The following is a 9,777-nucleotide window of genomic DNA, read 5'->3' on the forward strand; positions in this document are numbered from 1 at the left end:
GAGAGGACTCGACGGCCCCCGAGGGCCCCTGCAGCCCTGAGTCCATGCCCTGCGTGGGGTCGCAACGAGCAACTGCGGGGGCGCATTGGAACCCACGGCTGGAGGCGGGGGACCGCGGAGGCGTAATGGGACGGCGCGTTCGGCCGCCCGCGGGCCACCCTTGCTCCTCCCTGGGACTAGGAGGCGGGGGAGGGGCGGTGCTCGCCAGGCCCCTGGGGTGGGGGGGGGGGGGGGGGGGGGGGCCCGCCTGCGCGGGCGCAGCCGTTAAAGTTTAGTCGGGCCAGACCCGCCCCCTGCCCGCCCCCTCCGCGCTCGGCCTCCCGACTGTCCTCAGGAGGGGCCAGCTGGGAGCCAGGAGCGCTGCACCCACGGAGCCTGCGGGCCGAGAGACCGTGGTGAGGGCGGGGGGGGGGGGGGGGGAGGGGGGGTCTGGGGTAGGGGGGTCCCTGGCAGGGAGAGGAGAGGAGCCTGGCGGGGTCAGCGCCTCCCGGATGTCCCCCCGGGCTCGCTGACCTGGGCCCTTTCTCTACTTGTAATCTGAGCCAGGGCCAGGCAACAGGAAGAGAAGAGGAGGGGAGTCCGATGCCAGTCTTGTGGCCCATCCTGCCTTCCGGGTCGCCTGCCCTCATCACAGGAGATAAGGTTCGTAAAGTGCTTAGCCCAGTGCCTGGCACAGAGCAGGCGATTGATAAATCATCCCCTGGGCGGGTGCGATGAAGAACCGTCTCCAACTGTCCTGGAAAGTGCCCATCAGAGCCCGGGCCCGGCAGGTACGGTCTTGGCTCGAGGCCAGAGCTAACTCTTCCCTCCCCTCCCCATCCCCACTCCCAGGGTGTTTGCAAATCCAAGTTATTCACATTGCTTTGAGATTCTTTTAAATTGACAGATACCTATGTGTGTTGAAGGTTTGCCTTTGGGACACTTAATCTGGCATTCGTGGGATGGCGGAGGGGGCTGGGTAGCCAAGTGGAGATCGAGCTGAACTTGGAGCTAGGAAGGCCTGCCGATCAGTTATGCCTCAGATACTGACAATTTGTGCCTTTGAAATGAGGGTCAGAGTGTTGTTGTGAGGGTCGGAGGAGAGAGCTTAAGTGAGCACTCCAAGGAAGGGTTTTAAAGCCAGATACAACTTGGAAGTGTAATTACTAGGGTTGGAGGGGACCACCCTCCTCACTTTACAAATGAGTAAACTGAGGCCCAGAGAGATGAACTTTGATAGCTCCTCCCAAAGGACACCTCCTACTTGAGCCATTACTGGAGAGCCTGCTTCCCTCCAGTCCCGGAGAGCCTCAAAGTCAGGGAAGAGCCAGGTTCCAAGTTCATTCTCCGCTGACCCTCACAAGAGCCCTGTGAGATAGGCAGGACTGTGGTTCGGTTCTTTCTTTAGTTCATGAGGAAACTGAGGCCCAGGAGGGGTCATTTATTTGCACACAAGTCATATACCAAGTAGTCCTGCCTAACTGCTGTGAGAATTGGAGGAAAGAGGTGAGGTTCATCTGGAATACTGTGAGGTATCAGGGGAGACTTCCTGGAGATGGTGGTTCCCGAGGCTTAAAGGATGGGGAAGATTTCAACAGTGCAAGATTGAGGACAGTCAGTGACATTTGAATGATCATGGAAAATGGGAATGGTGCAACACATCTGGAGAAAATCTCGTCATTTTCAAAACAACCAAATAACTGGAGCAGAGCTGCCAGCTCCAGCCCATTGGGCCCAGAGATAGATCGTAAAGGACAGCAATTGAACATGGAACCGACAGAGTGTTTGAGCAAGGGCCAGACCTACCCAAGGGGCCGAATTTCCTTTCCTGAGGTCGCTAACCTGACCAATCAGGGAAGTGTGGGCGTTACCGCTTACCCAGGTTTATCAATGATCTCATTATCCTTGAAGAAAGCAACAGAACAAAGACCACAGAAAGTGGCAGGCCAGGCAAGAAGACAGTTGTGTGGATTTGGAAAATGTTGAATGGCTGGGCCCAAAGAGTTAACGGTGAAGGGTCCCCTTGGCAGGGGCTCTCCATTGAGGTGCCCAGGGCTTTGGGCTTCAGCACAGATAGCAGATTTATTCCATTTGAAGATGGGCCTCAGCTGGAAAGGATAGCCAATCCACTGGATGAGGCAGGATGCGCAAAGACTTGAAAGGCGCTGTTGAGCATGGGGCTGAAAATTCACAAAAGGATCCAGTCTTGCACCTGGGTTGAAAAAAAAATCAGCTTCCATGCTGCAAGTTGGTGAAGGCCAGATCACGCGGCAGTTTGTCTTAAAAAAGATCCGGGGTCTTAGTGGACTGCAAGCTGAGTCAGCAGAAGCTGTCAGCTGAAAGAGAATTCTGCCTTGGGCTTCAGTGAGAGGCACAGCTCCCAGGAACAGAGAAGTCTTAGCCTTGCTGTCCTCAGCCCTGGTCTGACCTCCTCTGAAGTCCTGGGCCTGCTTCTGGGCACCAAGGCTCTGAGAAGGATCTTGAGTAGCTGGAGAGGGTTCAGAGGAGGACGGTCAGGATGGTGAAAGGCCTGGCCTGGCGTCCCTTGTCACCTGAGGATTGGCTGAAGGAGCTGGGCGTGGTTAGCTGGATTCCAAGGGCTGTCAGGGCTAAGGGATCATCTAGGCCTCTGTGCCCTTAGGGGTCAGAACCAGGAACAACCGAATTGAGGCTGGGGTTCACAAAAACTTCTGAAGAATTGGAGAGCTGTCCCAGAGGGCCATGGGCTGCCTGCCTCCAGAGGTTCTGAGCCCCTCTTCAGTAGAGGGCTTGGGGGAAAAGCTCGATGACACTTGTCACTCATTGTCTCCAGATGCCTTCATGGGTCAGGCAGCTGCTGAGGTCCCTACGGGCCTGAAATTCTGGGACCATGTTTTTGTTCCAGGCCAGGATGGGTGGTATGAACAAAGACTCGGGGACCAAAGAGGGTGGGGTAAGAATGGGGGCACAGAGCAGTCTAGATTGGCCTCAATGGCAAATTCATGAAGAGAGGAACTCGATGGGATTTATGGGAGAGGGGAGCCTTGAAGTCACGAACGGGAGTGTGTTTCATAGGCAGAGGGATTTGAACACAGCATTATTTGTGCGTTAGGATGACTACTCGGTGTGAAGGATGAATTGGGGAGGGAAACAAACTGGAGAGAGGAAGGCCTTAAAGAGGACCACTTGAGGACCTAAGATAAGAGATTGAAAGCCTGACCTGGGAGGGCCCCAAGGCAGCGGTACTGGCCAGACTTGCCTCTTTCCACCAGAGCTGTTGGTGTCCTTCCTGTCCCCCACACCCACATATCTCTCACAGGGATTCTGCCTTGGGCTTCAGGGTCTCCTGACGTTGGCATCCCTCAGTCTTGGCAAGAGCATCTTGGCAGGTTGGACCCAATGCTTCTCTATCTGGATCTTTCTTAGAAAGCAGGAGTTTTCATTTTTTCAAATTCCCAGGAGAAAATATTTATCAATCACACTGGGATTAGGGGGAGAGGTTGAATTTTAACCCAAGGACAAATATACAAGTCACTATTCTTCAGAATAGAAATTGGGTCAGTCAGAGAGCTGTTGGCCAGGAGAATTCGGCCTTCACATCCCAAAGGAACTCAGATGCCCCTAGCCAGGTAGAGCAGACCTTCAAGAAGGGTTCAGACAATCAACAGGTATTTATTAAGCCCCTGCTGTGTGCACTGCAACAAAAGTAAGAATTCCTTGCCCTCAAAGAGCTTATATTCTTATTGTGGAGAGGGGATATAGATCAGTCCACAACCCTTCATTGATCACCTCCTCCATGCCAGCACTGGGCTGAAGGCTAGGCATGTAAAGTCAATAGTGAAACAAAGTCCTTGCCCTCAAGGTGCTTGGGACAGGTAGGGGTGGGTGAGAGGAGGGAGGGGATGATCAAAGGAGTTCTGTCCTGAGTTAACCCTCCTCCCTGACTCCCCCAGCAGGATCTGGCTTCCTCCCAGGTACATTTGAACCATCCAGGTGTTTCCACAGGCATCTAGCTGCTCACACTGGCTTCTCAGAAACCCCGGGCGAGGGACCACCCCTTGTAGACTGTCAGAGCTGGGGACATGCCCTCCTTCCTGTGTTCACAGAATCACAGAGTTTGGGCTGGAAGGGACCTTGAAGTTCAGCTAATTCCAACCCCCTTGTTTTATAGATGAGGGAATAGGGCCCTGAAAGCTAAGAGACCTGCTCAAGGCCACACAGCTGGAATGACAGAAGGGGCCAACTAGTCCAAACTCCTTATTTGACAGAAGGGGAAACGGAGGCTCGGAGAGAGACGACGTCACACAGGTAGTAAGAAGCAGAGCCAGGATGTGAACCTTAGTCCTAGAGTCAAAGCTGAAAAGGTCTTTAGCATCCAACCCTCTCATCTTACAGATGAGGAAACTGAGGCCCAGAAAGGGGAAGTGACTTGCCAGGTCTTCCTGCCTCTGTCTGGTGCTCTCTCTGCTAGCTGTTCTTCCCATTTTCCTGCCCCACTTTACAGAAGGGAAGGTTTTCTTAGCACAGTCCCTCTTGTGTTTCACAAGAAGAAACCCTGGAAGAGTTACACAGCCAGCTTCTCTCCTTTGAGAAGGGCAGTTAAGCGTGCATCCTGGTACATGCATGAGTCCTGCCAGCCCCTGAGGCCAAGGACACGGCCCAAGGATTACCTTTCTACCCATGAGGTACTGCTTTGTGTCGGAGCCAGGCAAAAGCAAACCAGACTCGGAGGAGAAAGGGAATTTCCCCACGGATACTTTTTTTTTTTTTAACTGACCAAAGACTCCGGGCCTCCACCTGGGCCTGGGCTGCCCTCCCAGGAGGAATTTTCCATTTTGCTCCTTCTACAGCTATTTCTCAGGCCATAGACGCCTGCCCAAAGGCAGCCCTCAGTGGAGTCATTGTCTTCTGCGGGGCCTGCTGTAAAGGAAGTTCCAAGCTGTAAGAACACATTTGGGGAAAGACGGGCCCCAGAGCAGCTGTTAATTGAGCCCCCAGTCACCGGGAGAGGGGGCCCCTCTTTGGAGAAAGAGCATAGGGTCAGGGAAGATCTCCTGGATTTGGAGGTGTCAGAATGTCAGAATCCCAGCTGTGCTGCACAGTACCTGGGTGACCTTGCCTGGTCCCTTCACTGCACTGGGCCTCAGTTTCCCCATCTCTAAAATGAGGGGGCTGGACCCCATGGCCTCTGGGGTCCTTTCCAGCGTTAAAAAATATGATTCTGCCCTGACATGCTTGTGGGGGGAGACACAGGTCACTTCATCACCGAGCCCATCTCCTCATGTACATAATAAGGTGATTGGAGTTGGCCTGTTAGCTCTGTGTGTTCCCCGCCCCCTCCCCCGCCACCATCCCGGTGAGTAGGGCTGTGTCCGGCTGGAGGCCACCTACGGGGCTTGAGAAATGCGGCCCCCTCCCCCGCTGCTCTATCCCAGTCACTGCAGGGGCAGCCAGCGGATCCTGCCACCCATGGAGGTGCCGCTCAGAGCAGGCAGGAGATCTGCGAAGAAACAAAGCCGCTATCGTCTGCTTTGTGAGGTGCGCTGTTGAACCCCACTTCGGCAAAGTTTAGGGGTGAATCCTAGCTTGTATTATAAAGTTCTTGGGGAAGGACTGAGACTGAAAGAGGAGAGACAGAAGTGGAGAGAGAGGAAAGATAGGGGGGAGAGAAAGAGAGGTGGGGAGGGGAAAGAGACAGAGAGGAAGAAGAGATGAGGGGGGAGAGGGAGAAGAGAGAGGAGAGAGAGAAGAAATGGAGTGGGAGAGGAGAGGAGAAGATGAGAGAGGAGACAGAGGTGAGGAGCAGAAAGAGAAAGAGAGGGAAACAAAGGGCATGCTGGGGCTGAACCTTGCAGGCAAATAGGGATGCTCAGCACCCCGTAGGTGAGGACAGCCTTCCAGGGACGATGTGTGATAATGTGCTGAGTCCAGAAATGGTTTCTCAAGGTCAGGGGACTTCTGTGCTGGCGGGCACTTTCTCTGTGACTTAGAACGTTTCCCAGAACGCAGAGAGGTCAATGTCTCGGCCAGGGTCACACAGCCAGGATGTGTCCAAAGTGGGATTTGACCTGGATCTTGCTGGCTCTGAGGCTGCCTCTCACAAAGGGGAAGGTTTACAGAGGAGGGAGGAGAAGCAGCTTGAAGCACACAGTGGAGGGCCTTCGATGCCAGCTGGAGGAGCTGGGATCTTAGAGGCAAAATGGAGATTGGTGCTTTCTGAGCAGATGAGTAACGCGGTTAGACGCAACTGTGGGCAGAGCGTGTGCGCACCTGCACGTGTACATGTGTGTGCACACGGATAGCACGGCTGGCATTTAGAGAAATGCATTCCAGCACCCAGGATGTCTTTCCTCCTGGTTTCGCCTGAGTCCTTCAGCTTCCTTTAGCTCTTGGTGACGTTTCGCCTTTCCTTTCTTCTTGGCTTAATGACCACGTCCTCCGTCCTGCTTCGTTTTTCTTTCTTTCTCTTTACTTTGCCTGATTCCATCAAGATCTTCTCCAGCTTCTTTGTATTCCAGCCCCCGGTTGCCATGTAGTATGCCATTCATTATCGTACTGCAATTAGTTAACATCCCATGCAATTGGGCTTAGCTTGTTTGCCGTGTTTTGCAGTTATAAATAATCCTGCTATGACAATCTTTAAGCAGATCACTTTTTTTTCCCCTTTGAGTAGCTCTTGGGGTGGCTTCTCAGCAATGGAATTGGGTCAAGGGTGTAATGACTTTTGTAAATTGGCTCCATCAACAAAAAGATGCTTTGGAAATACAGATAATTTGGGGGATTAATTTTGTGTCCTGGGGTCTTGTTCAACTCGTTCATTGTATTCATTAAATTTTGGTTGAGGCAGTTGGAATTTTCTAGATCCGTTTTCAGAGCATCTGCCAATGATGATATTTTGGCCTCTTTGTTCCCAGGCTTCACCCCTCTGATAGCTTTCTCTAGTTTAACTGGAGTGGGTAGACTTTTCCAATGCTACCTCATATCAAAGAGGTGAACTTGGGGCCCCTTGCCTCATACTCGATTTTAATGAGGATGCTGCTACTTTCTCTGATGCATGAACTGCTGAGCCTTTGCTTTCTAGCAGTAACAAAATGCACATTATCTCTTCTCTGAAGGAGAAAAACGAGCTTCTTTTCTCTCCTGTGTAAAAGGAGGGGGCTGAACTCAGTGGTCTTCCAGGTCCCCTTCAGGCGGAGGATCCTGGGAAGGATCATCCAGGGCATGCTTGATCTGAGGGAGAGGGACTGCGTGTGAATGAAGGCAGTCCTATGGCATGACAAGGAGGGATAGTGAGAGGTGGTGGGCTTGTTTCACTGGTGACCACCTTGTATGGTTTGGGAGGATCTGGACAAATAATGACAAGGCCTTGAGATCTGGGCTGGAGAGGTTAGCCACAGAGAGACCTCGGATTCATTGGATTCCATACACAAGAGGACGTCGAGGCTCAGAGGGTTAAATGACTTCTCCATGATCGCAAAGCTAGTACATGTGGGATCTGGGATTTGAACTCAGGCTTTTCCTCACCCTAAGTCTAGCATCCTTAACAAGGATAGAAAAAATGCCCCTGTATTTATTTCCCTCCCCTATACAGTGTAAGGCAGCTAGGTGGCACAGTGGATAGAGCACTGGGTCTGGAGTCAGGAAGATCTGAATTCAAATCTGGCCTCAGACTTAAGTAGCTGGGAGACACTGAGCAAGTCACTTAAACATTTTTGCCTCAATTTCCTCATCTGTAAAATGAGCTGAAGAAGGAAAAGACAGACCACTCCAGTATCTTTGCCAAGAAAGCCCCAAATGGGGCCACAAAGAGTCAGACAGGACTGAAAAATGACTAAAAACAACAGATACAACATAAGCTTCTCAAGGACAAAGTCTGTTCCCTTTTGACCTGTGTAGAAGATTTCCTGAAACAAGTAGATGATTAATAAAAACATTTGTTTCGATACTACATAGAACACCCTCCACCCACTCCCTTGTCACAAAGAAAACATTCCACAGAAGTGACCATCAAAGAGACTGTGTGACATCAGGTGTATGCACTGCTCCATTCCCATGGGACCCCGCACTCTCCCCGGAAGAGGAAAGTTGTATGTGGTTCTTTTGGTTTTGTTTACCTCACCCTGCATTAATGCCTTCAAGTTTCCCCTCTTTTAATCTGAACATTTTCCATTTGTTGTCACTTACAGCACAATAATCATCTCATCTTATCAACATGCCACCATGTGTTCATCCATTCCCCAACTGAGGGCACCCACTTTGTTTCCCACTACAAAATGTGCTGCTTTTAATGGCGTGGTTTATAATAGGACCTTTCTGCCTTTGCCCTCCTTGGGGGTTCTCAATCCTGGGAGTTCTGCCCCAAAGGTTCTGAGCAGTGTTCTGCCCTTCCTTATGTTAACTGGATAGGGTGTGTGTGTGTGCGCGTGCGTGCGCGTATCCACACTCCTGTAAGACATGCAGGTTTCTATGGGCTGCCGGACATATAGAGGCCTGATCTGATGGCATGTCAGAGAAAAGGAAGACAGCCTGGGGCAGTGCCTGCATGGATGGCATTCAGCATACCCGGGAATGGGCACTCTTTTCTCCAGTCTCTGAGAAGGCGCCAGACTAGAACCATATCTGCCTTCTGCCCTAAATATTTCTGGCATAGGGATATGCTTTTTGGGGTGTATAGGGGGTTTGCTGTACTCCATTTGCAGAGGTGGAGGACTATGGGTTTGAAATAGTGCATATACCATAAGAGATGGTCAATGTACTGGCTGGTTCTGTTAAACAGCTTATCTTTGCTTCTTTGAGGGGTAAAAATATATTTGGAAATGAAGGTGATCTAAAGGTATAGGGGATAGTGCTAAGAATTAGATTTGGGATTTCTTTGGTGTAGGGAACTCCTCCAGGGAGGAAACACCTTCTATGAGTACAGGTCAGCCTCTTCTCTACAATGCAGTCTTAGAGAGATGGCCAGAGCACAGACTTGAACCCAAGACCTTCTGGCTTTGAGACTACTTCTTTCTTCCCTCTACCCCTCTGATAAAGACAGCTGTAAAAATTATATAAAAAACCAAACTGCATGCATCTTGGATCACTTTATTTGTTAGAAAATAGCCAATTTTCTCTATGTCCTAGTATTAGATTTTTATCAAAAATCTTTCATACAGAAAATTTCCCCACTCAGCAGTTTCTCCTCTCACTCCAGCTATGTTGATTTTGTTCACTCAAAAACCTTTGGATTTTATATCATTAGAATTGTCTGTTTTATCTCTTATGTTCCCTTTAAGGAAACTGAGGCACAAAAGTAAACGTGCTTGCCCAGGTTCACACAGCTTACGAAATGTCTGAGTTCAGGTCTTACCAACTCGGAATGCAGGACCCCATCCGACTAGGGCTGCTGCCTCTTTGCATGTCCACTTACGGCTCATTGTGAATGTGGCATTACCCTCTCTTCTGCCAAAGTCCTCCCCACTTTTCCTGGATCTTCTTTCAGAATAGGAAGCCCTTCTCCCAGTAATCTGTGCTTGAGCTTATCAAACATTGGCCTCTGCTGTTTGCAGTTCTTGTTTATCTGATCTGTTCCAGTGACCTGCTTTTCGGTTTTTTAACTGGTACTGAGGAGGTCGTTGTCATGGCCTTTTCTCTTTTGTGATCCAATGATTCTACATCCCCTTTGCTCTTCTTTTTTTTTTTCCGTATTTTCCTTTTCGATCACAGTTCCTTTTTTCCTCCAAGTAAATTTTATTATTATTTTATCTAGTTGTATAAAGCAACCCCCTTGGCAACTTGATTGGCACAGCACCAAATCCATAAATAATTTGTATAGCATAG

At 50.5% G+C, this 9,777-nt stretch overlaps 1 protein-coding gene across 2 annotated transcripts in view; it reads left to right on the top strand.

Moving 5' to 3' along the window:
- The window catches only part of CHDH (choline dehydrogenase), a 41,083-nt gene that overhangs the window by 4,176 nt on the left and 27,130 nt on the right, over positions 1–9,777 (top strand). Inside the window, exon 2 of one of the 2 annotated variants that reach the window (XM_027835852.1) lies at positions 543–642. The exons of the other annotated variant lie outside the window; for it this stretch is intronic. The gene's annotated coding sequence lies outside the window, so the exon portion shown is untranslated. The remainder of the gene's footprint in view (positions 1–542; positions 643–9,777) is intronic. 2 annotated transcript variants of the gene reach the window in all.

This window comes from Vombatus ursinus, unplaced genomic scaffold, assembly GCF_900497805.2.
Source record: "Vombatus ursinus unplaced genomic scaffold, bare-nosed wombat genome assembly UNPS02014817.1, whole genome shotgun sequence".
Classification (NCBI taxonomy): Eukaryota; Metazoa; Chordata; class Mammalia; order Diprotodontia; family Vombatidae; genus Vombatus; species Vombatus ursinus.